The sequence below is a fragment of the Lissotriton vulgaris genome, chromosome 10, assembly GCF_964263255.1.
Source record: "Lissotriton vulgaris chromosome 10, aLisVul1.2, whole genome shotgun sequence".
Taxonomy (NCBI): Eukaryota; Metazoa; Chordata; class Amphibia; order Caudata; family Salamandridae; genus Lissotriton; species Lissotriton vulgaris.
Window position 1 is genome coordinate 107,952,430 of NC_141698.1, and position 14,663 is coordinate 107,967,092.

The following is a 14,663-nucleotide window of genomic DNA, read 5'->3' on the forward strand; positions in this document are numbered from 1 at the left end:
GTGATAGGTAGAGCCAGGGAAGAAAGAAAACTTTCTTTCTAGAGTCCCCTCACTCACCGGGGTTTTCCCACGGTGACATGCTTCATCATTGGGGCCATCCCAGTTCTCTACGAAAAGGGGCGTGCTACGACTTGCGAAATACGTAGGAGCACTTGTTTGTGAAGGACTATGTGTGATGTAAAAGTCTAGTGGAGTGCGTGTATGTGATTAAAAATACCGTGCTAGTGGGCCTCAACAAATTCATTCTGCTCCTAGGTTGGTATATTAAAATGGGGTTTGTCACTGTATTCAGACCTGCAATGAAGGTAGGATCAGTGTACGGTCGTCATGTTTCAAGCTACCCCTAGCTTTTCTTCAGGACCATACAGGGACCAGCCCTGTATATGCCACTCCTGTAAAACCCTTTACTAGGGATTTTAATTAAATTAAATACACATCATATAATGCTGCTAAGACTCTAGACATGTGTTTTTCAAAATACATACGTTTGTACTCAATGCTGTTTCTGTAAAAGAATGACACATAATTAGTGGCACATCATCCCTTTCTCAGAGAAATCGGGTACACGATTGTCCTTCATGCCGCACGTTTGAATATATACAAGGTGGTGTTTGCCCCATAAAGGTGCGTGAAGGCTCTCAAGTCCGGTGCATAGCTCATAAAATATATATACAAAGTGATTGTGGCGTGAATTCACACATTAAAATAACACAGGACTTAATGTGACAAAGACGATCGACACACATTACACATAACATTTATATGGAAAAAGATTCTCAATATTTACTTTTACGGGTGCCTAATAGCACTTCATGGTCTCTAGGGGAGGGGGGGGGGGCGGTGTCACTCTATGGAAGCATTACTGTCTGCGCGGGATTAATGAGAGACTTGGTTAGTTTCTAATTTTTCTTTTTTTTTTGAGCGGTAAGGTTTTGTCAGTATCCATTGGGGCGGATCCCAAAACCTTTCCGTTTCCATTTCAAAATGTTGGGAGAGAAAAGAGAGCGGCAATACACTTACTTCCTGACTGGTGGCACCCCGTCGAAATACCTAGCTGCTTCCCCGCCGGACCGCATCTTAGTGTGTCCTCGGTGAGGGGTGCTTTTGTTAGTTTGGCATTTCCGGGTAGAAGAGGGAGGAGACTGGACCGCGTTACTGCGTGCGGCCATCTTGGGAGGATGCAAAATCGCTCCTCAATAAAGTGCAGGAAAGCATCCAAATATGATGACGGGCAGCAATGGAAGCACCAGAAGCAGCCGCCGCCACCCCCAAATTGTCGAAGAAAAGATCCGATAGGTAACGCACCTGCAACTCCATCAGAGACAAAAGAGGAGTGGCATCCTCGCCGTCGTTCAGCAGAACTGACAGGGACTGGAAATCCTTAAGGAGCGACTGAACCATATAGTTAAAATATGCAGTCGCCCGGACAGAAAAATTAGAAGCAGCCTAGAAACGCTTCACCGCCCCTTCAACCCTCTTATCCACAGCGTCCGCAGGAAGGGCGTCCTCAGAAACGACCAAACCCTGAGAGGAAAGGCCAGCTATCAAATTGTCAACTTTCACAGCCTGAGGGAACTCAGTAGCAAAGCCCTCAAGAGGGTAACGCCTGGACAGGAAACGAGGAAAAGAAGACTTGTCCACCTCCTTCCATTCGTGAGACAGCACATTGCGTACCGCCCCTTGCAAAGAAAAAGAGTGAGGAGCAGGCTGGACATACTATGTAAAGAAGTCATTCTCCAAAACAGCATCCGCAGGAGAAGAGAAGCCCAAATTGGACCGCACATGGGTGAACAGATCAGCGAGCTTAGCACCCTGAACAAATCTACCACGTACACCCTCATCATCATCATCAGGCCCATTGTCATCCTCAGGAGCAGCCTGCGAATCCAAAGAGACACGAGGCACTCGCTAATAAGAAACGTTTGGAAATGAAAATAAAATTTGCAAACATCATTAGAAAATGTGGAGTAATAATTGAGGGAAAGAAGAAAGGAGTGCAAGGAAGGAGTGGTCCCCGTGGTACAGGAAGCACATGTCATAACCTTGGAGGAGGCCCAGCCGTGTCCCGAGCCAGGAAAGCAGCAGCCACAGCCTCATTAATAAGGAGGCGCAGGGCATCAAGAGGGGCAGCAGAGGAAGAAGCCTCGGAATCCCTGCCAGTAACTAGCCAAGTCCAAAACACCAAAATCAGGCAGAAGCAAGGACAAAATGCCAGTCAGGAAGGACCCCATTTAAAGGACACGAAGTCCTGAGGATATGAAATCCCACGAGAGCTGGAAAAGTGAGCCGGCACAAAAAGCACAGCCAACAGCCAGACTCGCCCCCCAAATGCACCGTGAAACACGAGCGCCGCACCTCCACATACAGAAACCCCCGCCCGCTAAAGCAGGGCACACGGGAACTCGAGAAATCACCCAGGAACAGCCACTGAAGCAGGCCCAGGCACCAAGGTAAGAGCGGACAATGTCAAACGGCCGCTAACGCGAACCGTGTGTCAAATGGCAGACCGCCGGCAGAGGCAGCGCGGGGGGAACACAGAATAGCAAACAATGCCGAATTCAAAAATAAAACAAAAGGAACTCACCAAAACTTGAGGCAAACTCCTAACAGCACAGCACAGCCAGGCAACAGGAACTGGTGCAGAAAAAAAAAAAAAAAAAAAGAACAGGATGTTTGGTTTCGGCACTTCCCCCTTTATCGTCACGTGATGGTGACGTCAGCCTGGGGGGAAGTGCAAACAGCTCAGCTAGGCTAGGGGTTCTGTGGAGCAGACTAGCTGCTCACTTGTAAGGAATGGGGCGGGGAGACAGGACGAGGAGGTAATGTGCCAGGGGTGAAAAGTACCACAGCCGCACCCGTCTCTAGGTGTTGGACATTTCTTGCTGACTATTATGTGTTGCATTTTCATGCTCTTTTGTTATCTCGTCTATACTTTAAAGTCGATGGTTTGTGAGTAGTTATCTTTATTAAGTTGAAAGACCAATACAAGCCAAAGCGACCTTCCAACATGTGTACTGGCTAAAAGCTCCAGAAAAATCAACTAGCAAGAAGATGGAACAGAAGCAGGGTTTTCAAAGAAAAACAAGAGTGCACGAGAGGTCGTGTGTAACAAATATATAATTCATTGAACAAGACATGCTCTTTTGTTATCTTATGTATAGCCTCGTGTGGTATCCTCCACTTCCCTTGCATGTCCTTGCCTCTACCTTATGTATTCTACCTCTGTTCCATCTTGGAATGTGCCTTATTCAAGGTGTTCCACCTTCTCTGGTCAGTTGCCTGCTGGTCTTTGGAGGATGAGGTCCCTAGTTTATATCCTACAATAAACTTCCTCTTTCTCATCTCTACCTGCCTGGACTTCATTTATTGGATGATACTACATTTTGGCGACGATTGGACTACACCTACGCTCAGGGACCTCAACTCACCAACACCTCGATTTGTGATATTTTCCTTGTTTCCTGAAATTTCAACATATTTGTCTGTTCCACGACAATTTCAAGCTCAAGGATCTTTCCATGAACTTCATTCACCTCACCAGCGACAAAGCAACCAAAGGTACTGTCTATTTGCGTATCCTGGTATTTACTAAAACCAGCGCATAACCTGGATCGTTTTTTTTGTTAACCGGAGGGTTGTGGCTGCTTCTCATTATTGAACTATTTGAACACCCTACGTTCATATTTTTCTTTATTATCCTCAGCGATCATTTTAAAAAGGTTTAATGTTCATTTCGTTTGAGCGAGCCACTCACCCCGTTGCCTTTCAAATGGTATCCTAGCAACGCTCGAGCTCTGCCATTCCTCCTCAGCTTGTCTGCACCCGCTCTGTAAAACGGAAACGCTCCTTACACGCAGACACGTCACACCGCGTCTTGACATCATCACGCCCTCCGCCATCTTTGCCGGTCCTGTTTACACAGCATCTTTCTCCGCTCCGCTCGCCTGCGCAATCAGCAGAAACAGAACCTGGGGTGAGAAGCGGCAAGTGCTGATCGGTACCTGAACAAGAGGAAAAGCTGCAAGCGGTGACAAGCGGTAAGCTGTATCATTAGCCTAGTGCTGATCTGTACCCGAACAAGAAGAGAAGCTGCAAGCGGTGACAAGCGGTAAGCAGGCCCAGGCACCAAGGTAAGAGCGGACAATGTCAAACGGCCGCTAACGCGAACCGTGTGTCAAATGGCAGACCGCCGGCAGAGGCAGCGCGGGGGGAACACAGAATAGCAAACAATGCCGAATTCAAAAATAAAACAAAAGGAACTCACCAAAACTTGAGGCAAACTCCTAACAGCACAGCACAGCCAGGCAACAGGAACTGGTGCAGAAAAAAAAAAAAAAAAAGAACAGGATGTTTGGTTTCGGCACTTCCCCCTTTATCGTCACGTGATGGTGACGTCAGCCTGGGGGGAAGTGCAAACAGCTCAGCTAGGCTAGGGGTTCTGTGGAGCAGACTAGCTGCTCACTTGTAAGGAATGGGGCGGGGAGACAGGACGAGGAGGTAATGTGCCAGGGGTGAAAAGTACCACAGCCGCACCCGTCTCTAGGTGTTGGACATTTCTTGCTGACTATTATGTGTTGCATTTTCATGCTCTTTTGTTATCTCGTCTATACTTTAAAGTCGATGGTTTGTGAGTAGTTATCTTTATTAAGTTGAAAGACCAATACAAGCCAAAGCGACCTTCCAACATGTGTACTGGCTAAAAGCTCCAGAAAAATCAACTAGCAAGAAGATGGAACAGAAGCAGGGTTTTCAAAGAAAAACAAGAGTGCACGAGAGGTCGTGTGTAACAAATATATAATTCATTGAACAAGACATGCTCTTTTGTTATCTTATGTATAGCCTCGTGTGGTATCCTCCACTTCCCTTGCATGTCCTTGCCTCTACCTTATGTATTCTACCTCTGTTCCATCTTGGAATGTGCCTTATTCAAGGTGTTCTACCTTCTCTGGTCAGTTGCCTGCTGGTCTTTGGAGGATGAGGTCCCTAGTTTATATCCTACAATAAACTTCCTCTTTCTCATCTCTACCTGCCTGGACTTCATTTATTGGATGATACTACATTTTGGCGACGATTGGACTACACCTACGCTCAGGGACCTCAACTCACCAACACCTCGATTTGTGATATTTTCCTTGTTTCCTGAAATTTCAACATATTTGTCTGTTCCACGACAATTTCAAGCTCAAGGATCTTTCCATGAACTTCATTCACCTCACCAGCGACAAAGCAACCAAAGGTACTGTCTATTTGCGTATCCTGGTATTTACTAAAACCAGCGCATAACCTGGATCGTTTTTTTTGTTAACCGGAGGGTTGTGGCTGCTTCTCATTATTGAACTATTTGAACACCCTACGTTCATATTTTTCTTTATTATCCTCAGCGATCATTTTAAAAAGGTTTAATGTTCATTTCGTTTGAGCGAGCCACTCACCCCGTTGCCTTTCAAATGGTATCCTAGCAACGCTCGAGCTCTGCCATTCCTCCTCAGCTTGTCTGCACCCGCTCTGTAAAACGGAAACGCTCCTTACACGCAGACACGTCACACCGCGTCTTGACATCATCACGCCCTCCGCCATCTTTGCCGGTCCTGTTTACACAGCATCTTTCTCCGCTCCGCTCGCCTGCGCAATCAGCAGAAACAGAACCTGGGGTGAGAAGCGGCAAGTGCTGATCGGTACCTGAACAAGAGGAAAAGCTGCAAGCGGTGACAAGCGGTAAGCTGTATCATTAGCCTAGTGCTGATCTGTACCCGAACAAGAAGAGAAGCTGCAAGCGGTGACAAGCGGTAAGCTGCATCATTAGCCAGCTCGAGACTGACATCTGGTTCCCCGCATTGTTTTAGTGGATCAGCGACACTCACCTTCGAGTAACTGTTAAAAAGACTGTTATATGGAATTTCTAGTGAGGCAGTCACCTGTGACTTCAAAGTTTCAGCACATGTGTGAAAGTTGCCACTCTTCTTAACGCTGACTGGCACAGCATGTTGGTATAATTACTTTATGTGAGATTTACAAGCTGTGTTTCTTTCTGCTGTTAGGTTGCTCCTACTTTCTTTACAGACAGCATCCATAATTTTGTGTGTGAAAATTGCCATTCTTCTCAACGCTGACTGGCACAGCATGTTGGTATAATTACTTTATGTGAGATTTTGCAAACGGTGTTGCTTTCTGCTTTTAGGTTGCCCCTACTTACTTTACAGGCAGCATCCATAATTTACTGTATTGCTTTAAAACATGCAAAATGTCACTGCCCCTCCTTTCTTTCTATCTGAGCCAGGAGATCCTCCTATTCCTTGGCTCAAGTGGAAGAAGGTGTTTGCTCACTACGCCAGGGTCTGTGGCACTTCTCTCAGTGCTGAGAGAAAGTCTTCTTTGTTTATGCATTGTTTAGGCTCGGAGGGTCAGGATGTATTCGAAAATTTGCCTGATTTACCTGATGCAGAAGCCAACACACTTAATGAATATGAGGTTTGTATAAGAAAGATGGATCTCCATTACCTTCCAAAGTTAAGCATGGTTTTAGAGCGTTTTCACTTTGGGAAAAGAATGCAAAAACAAAATGAGACTGTAGAACAATATGTTACTGCTCTTCGTAAACTCGCTTCTACGTGTTCTTTTGCTGGTACCTTAGATGAGAGACTTAGAGACCAGCTCATGCTTGGTTCTTCTCTCGAGAAAGCTAAGGACAATCTTTGGCAAAAAGATAATCCCAGTTTACATGAAGTAATCACTGCCCTTAAACTTCATGAGCACTCTAATACCTGCTCTGAGGTTATCCGTAAGAACACCTCAGAAGAAAAAAAAGGGTCTACTGAAGTAAAAGAAATAAAAACGTCCTCAGTTCCCACAATTCAAAAGTCTAACACCTCTGACACGGGAAACACCAATGATAACAAAAATTCTGGTTCGGATGTTAAACCAACCAGCTTTAAATGTTATCGTTGTGGAAATGTAGGACATTTAGCCAATGCCAAGGATTGTCCTGGTTGGAAAGCTACTTGTTCTATTTGCAAGAGGAGAGGGCATTTCACAAAATGTTGTAGGTCCAGTAAGGCTCAAAAGAAAGTGCGAGTGGTGGATATTTATGAACAAGAACAAACAGACTCAGTTGTATGTCAAGTGAATGCAGTGGGTCTTGACGGCCCAATGGAAGATGTTTCCATTGAGGGATGTTCTGTTAACATGCTATTTGATTCAGGTGCCAAGATTACACTAATTCCCAGGGTTTTCTTTGAAAAATACTTACGTAACAAAGTAAAGTTACTCAAACCAGATCTAATCCCTAGAGGGTATGGTGGCAGAATAATAAGTCTTTTAGGATACTTTCTAGGTTCAATTGATTTTAAAGGGAGAATCACAGCCGGTAAAATTTATATTTCTATGAAAGGAGATTCCCTTATCAGTTGGCTACATCAGAGAGACCTCGGGGTCTACCTTGATCCCAATCAGTCTCCTTCGGTCTGTTTGAGAGAAATGCCGGTTGATGTAGCAGCTGTCTCGGATCACACTGGTTGGGCCAAAAGATATCCTGGAGTGTTTTCCAAGGATCTGGGGTGTCTTAAAAAATACCTTCACTTGATAAAATTAAAAGAAAACTCTGTTCCCATTGTGGCGAAGGTAAGAAACGTCCCACTTCTGGTTCGTGACAAAATGAAAGCTGAGCTTGAGAAACTGAAAAACAATGGTGTAATAGAGGAGGTCGAAGGTACAGAATGGGTTTCGCCTGTAGTGATGGTCCGCAAGGCCAATGGCGAGGCAAGATTATGCATTGATATGAGGGAGTTAAACAAAGCTGTGATTGTTGACCATTATCCCCTACCGAACATTACTGAAATGCTATCGTCATTAGGTGGGGCCACACATTTTTCCACGCTAGATCTTTCCTCTGCCTACCACCAGGTAAAACTACACCCATCTTGCCAGGACTTCACAACCTTCATCACTCCCTTTGGGACGTATAAATTTCTTAGAATGCCGTTTGGGCTTATTTCTGCGGCTTCAGTGTTTCAAAGAGTGATGGAGGGTATTTTGGATGGTCTGTGTGGTGTTAAGGTCTATCAAGATGACATCTTGGTTCATGGCGTTGGTTCTAAAGAACACGATGACAGAGTGTGCGCGGTCTTACATAGGTTGCAAGACGCGGGTCTCACACTTAGATTAGATAAATGCAAATTGGGGGTTGAGACAATTGAATATTTAGGACATCTTGTGTCAGGGTCTGGTATCAAACCTAAACCTTCGTTGGTGGAAGCCATATCCAATCTCAATTATCCCAGTAATAAAGATGAGTTAGTTAAGTTCCTTGGGATGTCAGAGTTCTATAATAAATGTGTTCCTGGTTTTGCCCAGAAGACTGAAAAGTTGAGAGTTTTACTTAGAAAAGGACAAGAATTTGTTTGGGACAAAGGTTGTTGTGAGGAGTATGATCTTATTAAGAATTGTCTCAATAATGCGCAGAATCTTGCTAGCTTCGATCCCACAAAAGATTCCTATATAATGACTGATGCCAGTTGCAAAGGTATTGGAGCTGTTCTTTTGCAGAAGGGTGAAGAAACTGACAACACCATACTCTTCATTTCAAGACCTCTAAGAGGTGCTGAGGAAAATTATTCCGTGGTGGAAAAAGAAGCTCTGGCTGTTTATTGGGCTGTTAATAAATTAAAGAAATTTGTCTGGGGCAAAAGGTTTTCTGTTATCTCTGACCACAAACCTCTTAAAGAAGTTTTTGAAAAAAAGGGGATTGATTGCATATCGCACAGGATAAGAAAATGGGTTGTCGCTTTGCAGGACTTCGAATTCGGTGTGTCTTATCTACCTGGATCTAATAATATACTTGCCGATTGTTTGTCCAGGCTCACGGGCAAAGCTTCTTCTGAAGAACAACGTGATGATTTCTTCTGTTGTAATGAAGACTTGTCAGAGGATATAAAAGTTTGTGTGGTCACCGAGGGTGTTATTACGGAGGACGAGTGGATCAGCGAATTGAGGTCTGATTTAGACCTTCAACGAGTCATTACGCATGTTCGTGATGGTTGGTGTCTAAAAAAGGATTGCAATGATGTTGTGAAGTGTTTCTGGACTGTGAAGGATCAGTTGTCTTGGGTTGATGGAGTGTTAATGAGATGTAGCAGACTTGTTCCTCCAACTAGTTTGAGACATAAGATTGTGGAGTATGCACACTCTAGTCATATGGGCATCGCAAAAACCAAATCAAGAGTCAGGGAAATCTATTGGTGGCCTGCCATGGACACTGAAATTGAAAGATCTGTGAGAGATTGTCCACAATGCTCAGTTAGTGATAAGATACTCAAGTGCAGAACTCAACCTATGGTAATCAGAAAACGGTCTACTGGTTCATGGATTGATGTCTCATTGGATATCTTAGGTCCTGTCAAAGTTAGCAGTCAAGACAAATATGTTATCGTGTGTGTTGACATGTTTTCAAGGTGGCCGTTTATTAAGGTGGTGAACAAGGTGGATTCCTCTTCTGTGGTTACCTTTTTGGATGAATTGTTTTCCAGTGAAGGTCTGCCTAACTCGGTGCTCACGGATAATGGTGTGCAGTTCGTCTCTGGTTTGTTTGAGAGTTTTCTTAGAGAGAGAGGGATTCTGCACAAGCGTGCCTCTGTTTATCATCCAGAGAGCAACGGTGTTGTAGAAAGATTCATCAAGGTCCTGAAAGAAACGATGCAATTAGCTCTGGTTTCCAGCTACAATTGGGAGGAAGCTATTAAAAAGAAAGTATGTGAGTATAGATTCACCACACATTCCTCTACTGGTGTGTCACCTTTCGTCTTGTTCAAGGGAAGGTCTCCTTGCACTCCTCTCAAGCCTTCTTGGGTTGGTACGAAGATTGGGGTTAATGACACTTTGAGCGCTGACTGGAAAGAGAAGGAGTTGGGTAAGGCAGCTAAAAGGAAGATTGAGTATGACATAAGAAAAGCTGCTAAAAAAACTGTGGTGAGAGTGGGAGATGTGGTAAGGATTAAATTGCCAGAAAGAAAGTTTGGTGTTTCAAAATTCAGCCAACCAATCAAAGTTATAAAACTTCTAGGTAATGCAGTTAAGACACAGGATCATAAGGTGTGGAACCTCAGCAGAATAGCTGTGTGTCGCGCCAAGAATATGGAAGACAATGTTGTGTGTCATTCTCCTGTACCCTCAACCTTTGTTCCTGTTAGAAGATCTACAAGGAAGAGTTCTGTTCCTTCTCGTTTTATTGACTGAGTTCTTGCTCACTTGTTACTGCAAATGTAACTGTTTTGCTTCACATTTTCTTCCCTGAATGTTCACCACATCCTCCACTTACCTTTTGTGTTTTATTGATAAGAGGGAGGTCTTGTGGTATCCTCCACTTCCCTTGCATGTCCTTGCCTCTACCTTATGTATTCTACCTCTGTTCCATCTTGGAATGTGCCTTATTCAAGGTGTTCCACCTTCTCTGGTCAGTTGCCTGCTGGTCTTTGGAGGATGAGGTCCCTAGTTTATATCCTACAATAAACTTCCTCTTTCTCATCTCTACCTGCCTGGACTTCATTTATTGGATGATACTACACCTCGCTTTTTCTTGCAAGACAACGGTTACACTGCATAATAATTGTTGCTATTATCCAAGTATAACATCACGACTTCACTGTGAGTACTATGGCAAGGCACTTGGGTAATTTATTTTTTTCATATTTACTTTGCTCTCTTCTGATTTACAGACTGTCTCATTTTTGTCTCTTATATTAGACTCCCACTGTACCTATCATTATTATTGTATCTTACGCTACTTACCTGATCATCTTTTTAGAAAATATAATTAAAACGACTTGAATTAAAAAAAATAAAAAATAAAAATAACGGTTACATGGGATGCAGTGAGCCACCAGGCCACGAGACCTCACGACCACGCACCCGCGAGGTAATAAATAAAGGACGTCTGACCTCGCGGGGTCAGTGTGTGCCAGAATCCCTAACAACTGCGTGGGCTCCTGTTGTAGGCTAGGGCGTGTCTGACGTACCGCGTAGGACCCGAGAATAAGGGCTCCCGTTACAAGTTGGTGTTGTTGCTGCACCCATCACCGCGTCTATGGCGCCTTCTGACAGTTTGCGGATTCCGGTCCAGGCAGGTGGAATCTTGCCGGAAGCCTTATCGCTCTGGAACGGCTATCGTCTATATCGGACAGGCGGAGCTCACTTTCTAATGCCGGGGATCATTCAGGCGACTCTCTAACCGCTCCATCTGCACAGCAGGAGAGAGCGGACGTGCAGGTGCAGGTCTGGGAGAGTACAGAGTAGAATCGTTTAGTGCTCCGTGCCTCTGGTACACGAGGGGCGACAAGAGACATCTCCCAGGCTGGGACATTCGTTGCATGGAGTCCGGTCAGTGAAAGCCCGGAGCCAGGCGCCTGAGGTCGTAAAGTCCGCAGGAGGGCGATGAATCCTCCCCCTCCCCCACAGCCGTTCACACTGGTGCAGCTAGTGCCACGAAGACCCCGGGTTACGGTGCATGCGCTTGGGGCGCTAAAACCGAGATCTGACGGCTAGAGAAGCGCTGTGAAACGGAACCCTGAGCACCGCAAGGCACTCGAAGCAGATGCACGCTCGGTCTGTGGAGGAGCAGTCACTCAGAGACATCTAGGCTGGAGTGCATGAGCAGTGAATCAGAGACATACAGTCATTCAGAGACAGCCTAACTGCGGTGCCTGACCTTGTGAGCAGTGAAAAGGAGACCCCTAAGAGACAGGGAAGTCAATAAGAGACATCCTGACTGCTATGCCTGAAATGGTGCGAAGTAAAACCGGGCCTGCTGTGGAGCAGTCATTCAGAGACCTCTTTCTTGGAGTGAGTGAGCCGTGAATCCGAGACACCACGGGTCTGTTTAGGACTCGTCAGTCCGAGACAACCTGGCTGTAGCTCAAGACTGCCCTTCCTGCTCTCAAATCTGTCAGAAATCGATGCACACATTCTGACAAAAGCCTCGAGGTTTGCATCTCTCTCAACTTCAAAATCTGCATATCCACTGAGCTGAAATCACAGCTAAGTTTTTGACTGAGCTGACAAGACTTTTCAGAAATGTCGGACCTCAGGTAGCGTTTACATCACCCTTAAGAAATATGATGGACTGTGTTAAATGCATCACTTTGCTGGCAACATCAAAGCACTGGATGAGCAGAACTACAAGAAGGTATTTATCCACCCTGATCAGCTTGTCCACTTTCCTTTTTCCTTTGTTCAAAATGGCTGGGGCCATAAAACTGTAGCAATAAATCCCCTCCTGTATCCACGCCCAGGAGGCTCCCCGGCCTGACTCCTCCACACAAGACCACCATAATAGAGATAAGACTCCCTCCCAGCAAGATAGGAACTGGGATTGCTCAAATAGAAACTGACTCTGCCCTTTCCTGTTCCTAAAGCAACAGCAACTAACAGAGGACTAACGTTTCTATCTCCCCTATTCTGGCGGCCATTTTAGAGTGGTCTCGCTCTCTCTGTGGCGGCCATCATGAACTAGTCCTGCTCAATATATGACCATACCTATGAACTGGCCTCTTTAGACTAATCTCAACTACCGAGTGTCTGCCACTTATTGCAGTATTATACTTATACTTGTATTCAATGCACCGATTGCTACCTCATGTATTTCTCGCTGCTCACTTTTGTCATTTTTTGACTAATGCTGCCTTTTGTTTGCACCAGTATTTTGGTCCGTTATATCTTTAATATTATACTTTTATGTGTATACTGTACAGTATTATAAGCTGCACCCATCGCACTTTCTTATTCATGTATTGCATTGACCGCTACCTCACATATTTATAGACATTAGTATTAGCTACACCCATCTCAATTTTTATTCCTGTACTGCACTGATCGCTACCTCACATATCTATATACACTTTGTGTAAGCTGCGCCCATCTCTTTCTATCCTGTAAGCCGCACCCATTTCACTTTTTATTCATGAATTACACCAACAGCTACCTCTTATGTTTTTGGTTATGCTGGTTGAACACTAGTGCCACTTTGTACTTTGTAACCTCATATATTTTGATTGCTCACTAATGTCACTAATGTCACTTGTGATTCCCAGCTGCACCGTTTAGGACTTTTACAGCTGCGCAGCAAGTAGTGCCAGCTGCACCGTTTAGGCCTTTTGACAGCTGCGCAGCAAGTAGTGCCAGCTGCATCGTTTAGGCCTTTTTACAGCCTGACAGCACATTAACCCAGTTTTTCCACCATAACCGTTTGGATTATGCGCCCCCTTTTTGCCCTCTTTTTTCTCCTCGCTACCGCTCTCCCAGCAACACCCCTCTCATCTCTCCCCCACCCTCCTTCGCCTCAGCTTCCCAACATGGCCACCTCTCGAGTTAAGACTGGAGCCAATTGCTACAAAATCATTTATCCTCCCGACCAGACTAAAGCTACAATAAAACGACTTAAGCATAACACTATTGAACGTTTCCCGGACTCCCTTTTTGTGGATCAATTTTACAATGGTCGTCTTGGGAGGCTCAAAAACGATTTCATCTTCTTCACTCGCGACATCCCCTCTTGGTCCAACAGTTTTTACAATTCCCTTAACGTCGTCTCCTCCTCCTCTATCCCTTATGGGAAACAACTAAAAATTTCCCCCTCTGGGTGCTTCAATGGCTACCTCACTATCTCACTCTATAACAACGGTACTGTCATGATCCAAGGCAAAGACTCTTGCCTCTCGCTCTTTGACCACCTCTTCCCTACCTTACTCCCCGTCTCTGCAACCGGGTTTCCCCTTGACTCTCCTTCCAGCTCCACCCATTACTCCCTTTCTCCTCCGCCGACCCCACCCCACTCCAATTGGCTGCACTCTCGAGAAGCGCAGGTCGGCCCTTTTCCCTTCCCCCCCCAACTTACCTCATCGCCTATTCCTCCCCCCCCACAGTATGTCCCCTCCCGCATTACTTCAGCCTTACCACTAGCTAACACGCTCCTCGTCCCATCTGCACTATCACGATACTCCAATCTATTCTCCTCCCCCATACTTCTTCCCATCACCCACTCTTCCCCAATTAACTGTCTCTATGCTCCCCTTAGCCCTCCTTCCGTCCCTCCTCTCCACCCCTTCATTCCCTCGTCATTCACCCCGTGTTTGCCACATTCCCACTGCATCTCGCTCCTCCCTCCTACTCCTCCAGTACTGCCGCACTACCCCCTTTCCCCTCCTAGGAACACCTTCCTTCTCCCTCCCTCGGGCCCAGCAGAACCACTTCCCCTCCTCAACTTCCCTTTCTCTCAACCCCCCTCACTCTGCCAGATGACCGTTCCCTCGCTGCTACCTCTCCTAACTGACAGGACCTCCGCAACCAATGCACCTCTTTTCCGCCCAAACCTCCTACACTCCCATGACGCCACACAGGCCTCCCACCTCCTACTTCCCTGCCGACGTGTTCCGCACATTTCTCCCTCTAAATTTGTCCCTAATTCCTCTCCCTCTTGCAACACCAACAATGACAACTCTCCCTTAACCCCCAATTCATTTACTCCCGCTCCCAACCTCCACCTTTCCCCACCTGTGAACCCCACCCCCCAACACACCCCCTGTCCTCCCACCTCTCCCTGCCGTCCACCACCAATTCCACCCCCCCTTATTTCAATCGAGCCACCTAACCTTCCGTGCTCTGCCTCTTTCTCACTGGAA